General features: G+C 51.6%; 1 protein-coding gene across 1 annotated transcript in view; it reads right to left on the bottom strand.

Moving 5' to 3' along the window:
* Nucleotides 1-12,052, bottom strand: part of LOC125437081 (homogentisate 1,2-dioxygenase-like) — a 41,612-nt gene that overhangs the window by 26,136 nt on the left and 3,424 nt on the right. The gene's annotated exons all lie outside the window — the stretch shown is intronic.

The following is a 12,052-nucleotide window of genomic DNA, read 5'->3' on the forward strand; positions in this document are numbered from 1 at the left end:
TGATGCAATTGATGAAAAAAACCACTGGGGTGTGTAGCTCCCTGCTGAATTAAATCAGGAAGCTGGTGGCACTTTGCAGATGCGTAAAAAGGACATGCCAGTAAGAGCTTTCATGAGTCACAGACAGTGCCAGATTTCGATGAAAAGATGCCCTCGGCTATGCCACTTGTGAGGCCCCTCCTAACCCCCCCTCACGACAAGAGGCAGATGGGGTCGACAAAATGGGGTCACAAAATGGGGTCCATTTCAGTGAAGGACAAAATCAATATGGAAATCAATGCGAGCGTCGAGTTATCGCCTTGAGGCAGTATTATTCCGAAATGGAGTGCAAGAAAAATTCCTGAAGGGTTGTTCAGAGACTACAGGGCATTATGTGTAAGAAAGGCCTATGATAGTGTGAAATTTAGTATACAACTTCGTCGCAGGCCCCCTAGAGTTTGAGACCCTACACTTCTGCCTGCCAAGTCTATAGGAAAATCCGGCACTGGTCGCAAGTTCACAACCCATTTCATCAGATTCCTGTAAACCATGGGTCCCTAACTCTTCAGTAGCCTGCAGGCATATTTGCAACTCTGATTTGGCATGGAGAACGCAGTGGCAAAATGGCTGCCACAAAATGGCCGCCAGAGTGTTGGCTGGATTTAGGTGAAAGCAAAGCATCGCAAAAGAACAATAGTGACGCAGATACCATTGAGTTGCTTAATAATAAGTTTTACTAGCTAAAAGAATGGTAAACGTGGAAGGAAAACAGTAAACTCTCATCTACGTGGTTCTAACTGCTACATATTCCAGCTGGCGCATGCACAGGATAAAGAAGCTAAGTTAACTTTATAACCTCAGATGTATATGTGTTAGCATGATCTGGACACAGAAATCCAAAAGGGAGTCAGAGCAAAAAGATTCTCCGCTTGATTTATGTAGTCGACCCACGCGGTCAGCGTAAGAACGAGACGAGACACGGAGATAACATCTGGTGGAGATCGCCAGCAGCGGGAGACCGGAGGTCCGTGTTCCTAGCGAATCTCCCGTCTGCCGGTTCCTGGCACCTTTTATTGTTATTCTATTGGGGGCGTGTAGGAGGGAGGACTGGGGGGAGTTCCGGGAGAACGGGAGGCGGGAGGTCGGGAGATCATCATGTGATGTATGATCTCATCTGGCTACGTGCGGAGAGGAGCGTACGCGTCTGAGCCTAATCCTCACCTGGGGGCAAGACCATTGTCCCTGCGCCCGGTGATTGAGTCAGACAGTTCATGACCCGTGACTCATGGGGGGATGAGGAGTGGGGGTGCGTTGCGACCGGCAAGGCCGCCCAGGTCGATTGGCGTCCCAGCAGCGTTCTACTTCACGGCGCTGCTGGGTCAGCAGTGCACTACTACCTTCCTCCTTTTTAATTTTTTTTTAGAAAAGGGGACCGAAATCTAAGAGGCGATTTAAAGGGCTTGTGTCTCCTCCGCCCGTTTAGTAGAAGTTGACCAAGCTGCTTGTGTAACATTAGAACTTGGCTGCGGGGTAAGGAAATTCGAGGGAATTCTTACACCGTTACAGGCAATATTAGACGCGCATTGAACGAAACAAGATCCGGATAATAAGGCACACAATTAAACCAATGCAGAGCTGTACAATAGCACTCAACCATCCTCCCGCAGCCAGCTCCAGAGGGCTGACCACCAATGGGGCAAAACATCATACTTCAGATTAGATACAACTTCTTGCGGCTCACGCTTTCATGTGAATCAACTGGGAATTATCAGAGATTAAAACAACACATATTATGTACATTCTCACAACCTTGGTGGTGTAACAACAACAAGTAATCAATAGCCTACCCACGATTGTCTAGGGTCGCTTGGCGGAAGTTCCTGCTGCTCGGAGGCCAGAGGCGTCCAGGCGGTGGAGGTGGAGTTGATGGACCATGAAGGGCACAGGCCAGCCCGGCCCAATAGTCTTAACATTGTAGGAAGCCCAGTCCGGGGACTCCCACTAGATTCACGAGGAGGCGAACTCTGCCCGGAGAGAGGCGACGCGTCAGCTCCGACAGGAGAAGTCCGAAAGGCAGAGCCGGGCGGCGGCGTCCGGAGCTCCAGGGGTGGAGCTTGGGGTAGGACAATGGTGAAGGCTTAATTGAGGCAGCAAGAAGTTCCGGCAGGGAGTCGAGAGGCGGAATCGTAGTTAAGCGTCCTCTCCCGCCCAGGTCCAGAACCAGCCTGGGGAGCAGGATGTTTCGAACACGGGGAATGTCCTCCATGTGTGTGCAGTTCCAACTGGCCGAGCAGCCGAATAGGCCCGGAGTCGGTTCCCGTTGGCTGGCCCGGTGATGCGGCGCAGGTGTTGGATTCGTGGGTTAGCGACAGTCTTGGTGACAAAGGAGAGAGCGCCAACGAGGGTTTGGACGGCGGGTCCCCAGTCGGGCTCACTTAGAGTATCTGATGGATGAAGGCATTCATGAAGGGCTCAGCCCAGACTCCGCTAGGAAGTCTCGGGTGCTTTGCAGGCGGGGAGCAGGCAGGAGCTTAGCAGGCTCCGACTCCTAAGTACTGGCCCAGGCAGAAAGATGAGGCGTTGGCAGCGGCAGCAAACTGCTCCCAGATGTTGGTCTGGTGAAAGCTCGTCAGGGGGGTGGCGATGCCATCGGCCAGGAGGCAACAGAGCAGGCAAAGGATGAGTGGTGGCTGAGTTGGCCCGGTGATGATGCTTAAAGGCGGCACAGAGGTTCACCGGGTGTCACCGGGGTGAGGTCTTGCTGAGCGCAGCAGCTCTAGGACCTGGCTGGTGGTCGCCAGCGTCTCCCAGGTCATTGGGTCTTTGGGCATTGGCGGCGGCGTTCCTGTTGAATGCGGCTGGGCGGGGGATCCTCTAGAGAATCGCACGTTCCATCTCCGGGATAGGGGTTGGTTTCCTCCTGGGGCCATTCCATGGGTTGGCCTGTCATGGGCGAATCGGAGTCCAGGAACCTGTAGGAAGAGGGACTGAAACACACCCACACTTTCCCAGGTTACGGGGGGGGCGAGGTCCCGCCAGGCTCAGTTCTAGAGTGGATGGCGGAAGTCGGGATCGAGTTAGTGTTTAGATTTAATATGGGAGAGGAAGAAGGCTTGTTTTGCAGCCTGTGAAGGTTGCTTTTAATGCAACCTCCTGGGGCGCCTACACTCCTCTTTCTTTAGTTGTTTGACAGGGAGGGCAGGAGGTGAGGCGACCCTGGTGGGAAGTAGCTTCAGAGCGTCATCAGGGTGCGTCAAAGGCGAGTCCGAGCCTTGAGAGGAACAGGCGAGGTCCTGGGGGATTGTGGTATGCATGCTTAATCAGCAACACAAGGGGCTTTGGAAGCACCTTTTGGGGGGGGATGGGTGCATCCGGGAATAGAAGCAATCCCGGCAATTAGAGCCAGTTCCCCTCGCACACATAAAGGAAAAAAAAAGAAGGGGTTTCTTTGCAAGGGAGTTGCACTTACCGTGACCTTGGTGGCTAATGCAGGAAGCTGGATGGTGCTAAATTTTGTGTCCGAATTATCTGCGAGAGTTTGCAGCCGCGGGGCCGCTCATAAAGGCGGCTTCGGCGAAGCGTGGCAAACACCACCCACCCAATCATGAAGGGATCTGTGTTTGCAGCAACCCCTTGTGGGTATTAGGGGCATAATGGCGGCAGCCCTTTTTAAACTGGGGCCTGTCCTGACAGTGCTGATATCAGGGCAGACCCAGATTTTAATCCAGGGAGGAGCCAGTCAGCCAATTGGCCCTCCGCCTTTACTGGTCGAAAAACAGAAAGGAGGAGAAGAGAGGAGGGAGAGGGAAACAGTTTTCCTGCGGAAGTAGAAAATAATTTTGGAGGGGCAAGATTAGGATCAACGTCTGTGGCGGCTTTACCCGTCCCAGACCAGAGTCGTTTTGACCTAACTCATGAGGTCCCTTCCCCAGAAATTGACATGGATGTCCAAAATGATGGAGCGGACTGTGAGCTGCCGCTCGAGTACTAGGCTGTTGACCGTGGCCAGGCGGATCTCCGTCACCGGCGGTTTGTCTCCCCACCCCAGATGTCGCGGGCAAGCCACCGATGCGGCCACTGGTCAGACCCACTCGGCTGCTCTGATGGCCGGTATTTTATCAGCGGTGTCCACAGGCCCTTGAACTTTATCCTTCTATGGCGAGCTCCAGATATGGGCCAGGGAGCTCGATAAAGCGTCTCCACCGCTCTGCGACGGTGGTGTAAGGCTCGCCATGTTGGCTGCTGGGGCACCGTATTAGCCTTTATTGGAATTACGGCAGCGGGCGCATGGGGCAAAGAAGAATCAGCTGGCGCAGCTGGCTCAGCGGGCAGCTCCTGTGGGATGTTTGTCCAGACCTGGAGAGGTGGATGGGTCACTTAGTGTGGAGTCCCGATCACTCGAGGAATGAACAGTCCTGTTCAGCGGCAGAGGCCGCTGGCAACACTAAGCCCAATTGTCCGGTAGGGACTGGGCTGCGTCATACTGGGTTGGGGCGACAAGAACCTGCATTAAGAACCAAGGAGATGGGCTGGGTGCATGCGAGCGAGATGCCACGAGAGGGGTGGTTTTGGTAGGGGCCTTGGCATTTGGGTCTGCTCTAGTACTCTCCTCCTTGGTCCTGGGCTGGGGAGGCGTGGAGTTTCCCGGCCAGACGGTCGTTTCTCCAGTGGAAACCCTTCTGGCAATGTGGGCACGGGTTTTGGTGGCCTTCTCCTCCTGGGGAGGACCCTCCTCCATCGGGGTTGTAGGCCCCCCGCCGGGCTGCCTGCCGCCGGAAGTGTCGGGGTCTGCCGCAGTTAAAGCAGTCATCCTGGGGCTGCCTCCCGCCCGGAGAGTGCTGCGGCGGGGAGGCCAGCTTGGTGGGCGGAGGATCCGATGTCCTGGCAAGCCTTAAGCATGTCGGCCAGTTCAGGATTTTTGCCCAGGCCCGTGATTGCCCTGCGGCACTCCGTGGGCGTTCATCGCTGCGAGAAGCATGAGGGGCTCGTTTTGGGCCTCCTGCAGCTATCTACCTGCCTCTTGACTTCCTGGAGCCTGTTCACAAAATGCGTATAGGGCTCTTGGGGTTTTGCGGATGGAGGGAGAAACTCTGGGTTATTTGGCGGCGTTGGGGACCTTAACAAATGCCGAGGCACTCCAGAAGCTGACCGTGGGGTGGCCTCAGGCAGGACAATCTGATCGTTAGGGTTGGCAGCATGAAGCCATAAAGCTGTCTTGGTGTAGAAGGCATGAGGTGCTGCTCTGTTGAAGCACTGCTGGCGGAACTCACTTTCCCAGACCACAAATTGTGCAGGGCTCAGGAGCATCACCGAAGGTGGTCTTCCAGTCATCTGGGACCATTAGGTGGTTCTGCGATGGCCTCAGCATGCCTCTCCGCGTAGGGCTAGTGACTCCCCTCGTCCCGCGTGCTTCTTGAATTTCGGTAAGGATGTTATAGTTTGAGGCGGTACTGGAAGCAACCCGGATGGCCACCCTCCCCTCAGTATCTGTGAAGTGGGCGGGGCACAATGCAGAATCGGCATGCGTCTTCCGTCCAGGGTTTCTTTCTTCTGCAGATGCGTGGCTATCGTTCTGCGAAGTTTTCGAAACCAGCGCCATTACGTGAAGCTGGCGGAGTGCAGTGGCCGGAAAATGAAGAAGCGAGGAGCAAGGGGAGGCTGAGCGGAGAGTTTGAAATGGTGAAGGCGAGGGGCAGAAGGAGGACGAGGCGTCCAATTTAGTGGATAGAGAAAATTCGGGGTTGAAATTGGAAGGTGAAAGATCGAAGGAGGCATTTTCTGGCAAAGGGAGACATAGGTCTGCAGGCTGATGGCGACATAACATTGTCTCCACGTCAGTAGCAGCGACATGTCGGCGGGCTCTGTCGCGAAGAGTAAGCCCGATGTTTTTCCCAGTCCTTAAGATTCAATGTCCCCCCTCACGGGTACATGGACGCTGGCTTCAATCTCCTCAACCAATTGCGCGGCTCCCTTCTCTTCAGGGGACCCTGCGGCATTTAAGCTAGCGGCTTTCAGTTCGTCAAAGCGTGCTTGTCATAAGCCTGCTTTTGCAAGAGCTCTCCCATACTCACCGGTGTTCCGTCCGGGCCGAGAGTGTCTAGGGCCGCTGTCTCTGGTCGCCGATCAGAGGATGGCGATACGAAGCGGTGGTCCCTGGATGCGCCGATCAGCGGACTTCGGTATGTGACCCTTCCCAGGCTGACGGTGAGCAGGGTGGAGGTTGAGATTCGGAGGTTTGGCACCAGCTTGTAGTAAATTACCTTGGTCAGTAAAGGAAGCGAGCGAGGCGGGGAGATAACATCTGGTGGAGATAGCCAGCAGCGGGAGACCCGGAGGAGTCCGTGTTCATGAATCTCCCGTCTGCCCCGGTTCCTGGCACCTTTATTGTTACTCTATCGGTGTAGGAGGGAGGACTGGGGAGTTCGGGAGAGCGGGAGAAGGCCGGAGATCATCATGTGATGTATGATCTCATACAGCTCACGATCTTGGAGAGGGCGTGCAGCGTCTGAGCCTAATCCTCACCTGAGGGCAAGACCATTGTCCCTGCGCCCGGTGATTGAGTCAGACAGTTCATGACCCGTGACTCATGGGGGGATGAGGAGTGGGGGTGCGATGCGACCGGCAAGGCCGCAGGTCCGTTGGCGTCCCAACGTTCTACTACGGCGCTGCTGGGTCAGCAGTGCACTACTACAGATTTAACTTACAGAGTCGCATCCTGTTTGTTAGCTGACCTGAGCCTAACCGCAAGCTAGCTTGTGTTAGCCACATCCTGTGGCGGTTTCCAAGAAGATGTCTGCCTCTCTTGTTCTTTGCAATACTAAAAAAAGTTCTTTGTTCTGTAACATTCTGGGTAGCCCCCACCTCTTGTCCAACATGAGTTGCTACCGTGTTTCCCCAAAAATAAGACAGTGTCTTATATTAATTTTTGCTCCCAAAGATGCACTATGTCTTATTTTCAGGGGATGTCTTATTTTTCTGTGTTCTGTTCGTCGGGCATGCTTCCAAACAAAAACTTTGCTACGTCTTACTTTCGGGGGATGCCTTATATTTCACACTTCAGCAAAACCTCTACTATGTCTTATTTTCAGGGGATGTCTTATATTTGGGGAAACAGGGTATGCAGAATATGTATTAACCTTGCTAAATTAGCTTTTGTAAGACGGAACTGCTTGCCGTATAAGGTAGCGCTGATGACATAGAAATTGATAGGTTAACTGAGCTAACTGCGCCCACTTGTATTCTCTATACAAGTTTATGCACGCCTTTGATTGGGTCCTGAACGCTCACGTACCCAGATGGCTATCTGTTGCTGTTATCAGGCCTGAATAAAACATCTTCCTGACCAAGAAACGGTCATCCAATTGCTGTTTGACCTTGTCCTGTTCGTGACTGCTGCCTTGGACAGAGGTAACATGTGCCCAAACAATGGCTACTAAATTGGCCAATGCCTAATCAATAGGCCAGCTCATTAGAATGTGACCTTGGCATCCTGTTGTCAGGACTGTGCCTGTCAGTTGATGGGTGGCGGGCATGGCAAGGGAAGAATGGTTTATTACTGCTTGTCACTTTGCAGATGTCCGGGGCTCTCTCCCTCCTTCCCAGGACAGCCTGGCCACAGATCTTATCTGGAGGGGAGTGTGAACTGTTCCCAGTCTTGCACTAGTGCACTGATGGCTAACCTATGGCACGGGTGCCAGGGGTGGCACTTGGAGCCCTCTCTGTGGGCACGTGCACACAGAATTTGTCATGTGGGGGGCAGAAAATTATCCCCCCCACATCTAGACTAGCTTGGGCCACTGAGAATGACGTGCGCGCACCGTGGCGAGCAGGGAGGACTCGGCTGGCGGGCCTGGTGCCTGTGCTCCAGGTGGCTGCTGCCCGAGGGGGGGTGCACAGAGGAGGCAGAGATGCTAGAGAGGCACAGAGCGGTGCACGCAGGACTTGCTGGAAGCTAGAGCAGGCTGGCCCCTGCTCGAGCGGGTGGGGCGGAGGAAGAGGGAGCGAGCTGGTTTTTTTCTAAACTAAAACCTCAGCATTCAGGTTAAATTGCCAGGTTGGCACTTTGTGATAAATAAGTGGGGTTTGGGTTGCAATTTGGGCACTTGGTCTCAAAAAGGTTCGCCATCACTGCACTAGTGCTTTGAAGTGGGGAATATAGAGGCCGTTTGGCTCTGGGGGAGGAGGCGGTAGAGAATACAGGCCCTGGTTTGAGCGGGAATCTTCAGTTTCCTCTTTGCTGATCTTTACCCTTCGCTGTGAAATAAAGACTTCAGTACAAATCTACGGTTTCTATTATATTCGGACTCGAGGTTTGACACCTGTTTACATACAGACAGATAATTAACACTTTCAGAGCTGGTTGTGACAGACATTTGCAATTCAGAATCAACCACAAAATAATTTCCGCAGTTTTATGGCAGTAACACAGTGCAGGTTCTTGTGCTGTGGTGGCACCTGCTGCTAAAGCAACATTTTAAAAAATCTACGCAGCCAAATGTCTCTCCAATGGCCAATCAGAAGCCTTGCTGGGCAAGAGCCGCACCTGGCCCCACCCACATCCTAAAAACACTTGGTGGGGGCAAGAAAAGGTGCTGACAGGAGCCATGGCACCCATGGGAACTGCGCTGGGGCCCCCATCTGTAAAGTGTCCCAGGGCTCTTGTTTTATTTTGCTGCTGCAAAATACCCATCTAGACTTACGTCTGTACAGAGTCCCATCTAGGAGAAGGATAATCGGAAGGGACGAGGCCTTGCCCATGCCTGCTTGGTCACATACATCTAGTGCACTGAATCCCACTCTTCCTTTCAAGGTTCTCAGAACAGCATTCATTTCCATATTATTATCACAACAGTCCTGTGAGGTAGGTCAGGCAGAACAAGAACCCAGGTTTCCTAGTCCATTCCTCCAACCAATATACAGCAATGATTCTCAGAAGGTTTGTTCTATGTAGGATTTATCAGTCCAGTTGGATTTACTTCTAAATAAATATCCATTTGCATTTGGAGCAGTGGCGTAGCGCCCAGGGAACGGTGGGGAGCGTCTTGCACTGAGGGCATGCCGGAGTGGCGGGAGTGTGGTGGGGGCGTGGCAGGGGAGCACTCCCAGGGAGTTCCAGGAGTCCTCGGGGTGTGGTGGGGGTGGGGGCATGGCAGGGGCGCAGGCACACACATGCCCCAGCTGCAGTTCCCTCAATGCCATGCCAGCAGGGGCTGGTGGGAATTGTAGTCCATGAACATCTGAAGCGCCAGACTTGGGCACCCCTGGACTAACTCACTGGGATCTGTTTCTCAGTAGGGTTTACTTTTCAGCTCAGAAAGATTTACTTCAGAGTTAACATGCATGAGTGGCACAAGACTTTCAATACAGAGAGTTCGAAATTGGACCCTGTAATATAATAATTTGGGGACTACTAGATAGCTTTTAATTGGAAGGAGCAATTGGAAGGAATCTGTCGCGCAAGTGAGCATTCTGGGCAGAGTCTGAGCGTGACCTTGGCGTCCTGTTTACATGACCAAGCAGACTTCAGCTCTGCGGGTTTATGACCTCTGTGTCAAGATTCCCTGGGCCAGCTGTTTTCGAATCTCAGAACTCTGGACCCCTTTGTGAAAACTCAACCTCTGGCCCGCACTGTGAACACTAGCTTTGCTTTGGGTGCTGCCTCTTGCTGGCAGCATGGGAAATTATGAACTTATCCAGGGAAGGCAACTGCTTGGAAGATCGAGGAAGAATGTTTAACTCGGGCAGACCCATCGGAATAAAGATAAGGCAAGGACATGTGAAAGTACGGAATGAAAATGAAAGCCCCTTTGTCATCCTGGTTTAAACCGAGACTTGGATTTCCTTATTATAATGTCTAATAATCCCAAAAGACCCTCTTAAATTTTTTTTTTAGATGGACTGTTCTTAACGTGTTATATTCTCCCATAATTCCATGCTGGAGCAGCAGTGGCGTAGGAGGTTAAGAGCTCGTGTATCTAATCTGGATGAGCCGGGTTTGATTCCCAGCTCTGCCGCCTGAGCTGTGGAGGCTTATCTGGGGAATTCAGATTAGCCTGTACACTCCCACACACGCCAGCTGGGTGACCTTGGGCTAGTCACAGCTTCTGGGAGCTCTCTCAGCCCCTTATACCTCACAGGGTGTTTGTTGTGAGCGGGGAAGGGCAAGGAGATTGTAAGGCCCTTTGAGTCTCCTGCAGGAGAGAAAGGGGGAATATAAATCCAAACTACTCCTCCTCCTCCTCCTCTTCTCTTCCTCCTCCTCCTCCTCCTCCTCTTCATAACTATCACTGGTATCGGTGAGTTCTTTCATGCTTCAAACTGCCTCTTCCTTAATTAGTTTATGTACCCTCCTTTACTGCAGGTTTATCTTCATTGCATGAGAAAGAATTCAGAACTTCTGATCTCTCCCACCATGCGTTTTATGGACGGCCACATCATTCAAGTCCTTACATGAAGAATATCTAACCTAATTTATGATACCAGATCTCTCTCTGCACAACTTGTCCCTCTCTCTCCTCCCCTTCTGTAATTTTCTGCAAAAAAAATGAGGAAAACAATTTTCTTTCTACCATTGCATCTGAGGAAGTGAGCTCAGTCTGATGAAAGCTCATGCTGGAATAAATGCTGTTGAAGGTGCTGCTGGACTTCTGATCGCTTTTGCAGCAAGAGACTAACATGGCTACCCCGCTGAAATTATAAGGCAAAGTGGTCAGAGATGAATCCTGACATTTAGGATGTCTTTTGAAGTCCTGGATCCTGGATTCATGGAATTGAAAGAAGGAAATGAAGGAGACCATTATTTACTTTATGCTATTATTTAATGTGTGCTGTATCATTTGCTAGAAAGTTGAAACTGCACAACCCATTTAGGGCTTTTTAACATTCTTATCTGATCTTCCAGTGTTCTCAAGATACCCACTTGTGGGCTCTTTAAACATTCTCTGGCGCTATTTAGTTGGCATCGGGAACTGGAAAGCTTAAAGCTTTCTACGATTTTGTTTGGCACGCTCAGGATCCTCTGGTGCGGCATGCAAATGTGACATTAAAGACATCATCTGTTCCCATTTCATCTTTCCCACCAAATTGGGGCGGGGATGAAAGCACAGCACGGCGTCAGGATTTAAACCCCTTGATTTGAATCAAGTGGGATGTCAAACGGAGAGTTCTCTTCAGGAGCAAGAGGCCGACCCGCAAACCACGACCTTTTGCAGACAGCAGGGGCAAAAAACCGAGTCTTTTGAAGCCGGACTCCATGGAGTGGAATAGGATTAAGGCAGGTCTTCAAACTCTGTGTGCACAATGCCATTTTTTATGCTTCCTGGAGCATGGCTATCTTTGGAGAATACTTTGGTAACTTTTAAGCAAGCTTGTGAGGGGTCCAGGGCTGATCTGCTCATAAGCACACAATCGAAGGTGAGAAATTTGTTTTAAGGGGTTCCGTGTGAGTGTTTTATTCGACCAGCATCTCACCACTACTAAAACTCCACTGGTAAGAGCACACCACCTCAAAATTAATTCAGTAGATGTGTGGATGTTGAATAAGGCTGCCAGCTCTGGGTTAAGAACATAAGAACATAAGAACTAGCCTGCTGGATCAGACCAGAGTCCATCTAGTCCAGCTCTCTGCTACTCGCAGTGGCCCACCAGGTGCCTTTGGGAGCTCATGTGCAGGATGTGAAAGCAATGGCCTGCTGCTGCTGCTGCTGCTCCTGAGCACCTGGTCTGCTAAGGCATTTGCAATCTCAGATCAAAGAGGATCAAGATTGGTAGCCATAGATTGACTTCTCCTCCATAAATCTGTCCAAGCCCTTTTTAAAGCTATCCAGGTTAGTGGCCATCACCACCTCCTGCGGCAGCATATTCCAAACACCAATCACAAGTTGCGTGAAGAAGTGTTTCCTTTTATTAGTCCTAATTCTTCCCCTCAGCATTTTCAATGTATGCCCCCTGGTTCTAGTATTGTGAGAAAGAGAGAAAAATGTCTCTCTGTCAACATTTTCTACCCCATGCATAATTTTATAGACTTCAATCATATCCCCCCTCAGACGTCTCCTCTCCAAACTAAAGAGTCCCA

Source organism: Sphaerodactylus townsendi, linkage group LG07 (genome assembly GCF_021028975.2).
Source record: "Sphaerodactylus townsendi isolate TG3544 linkage group LG07, MPM_Stown_v2.3, whole genome shotgun sequence".
Taxonomy (NCBI): Eukaryota; Metazoa; Chordata; class Lepidosauria; order Squamata; family Sphaerodactylidae; genus Sphaerodactylus; species Sphaerodactylus townsendi.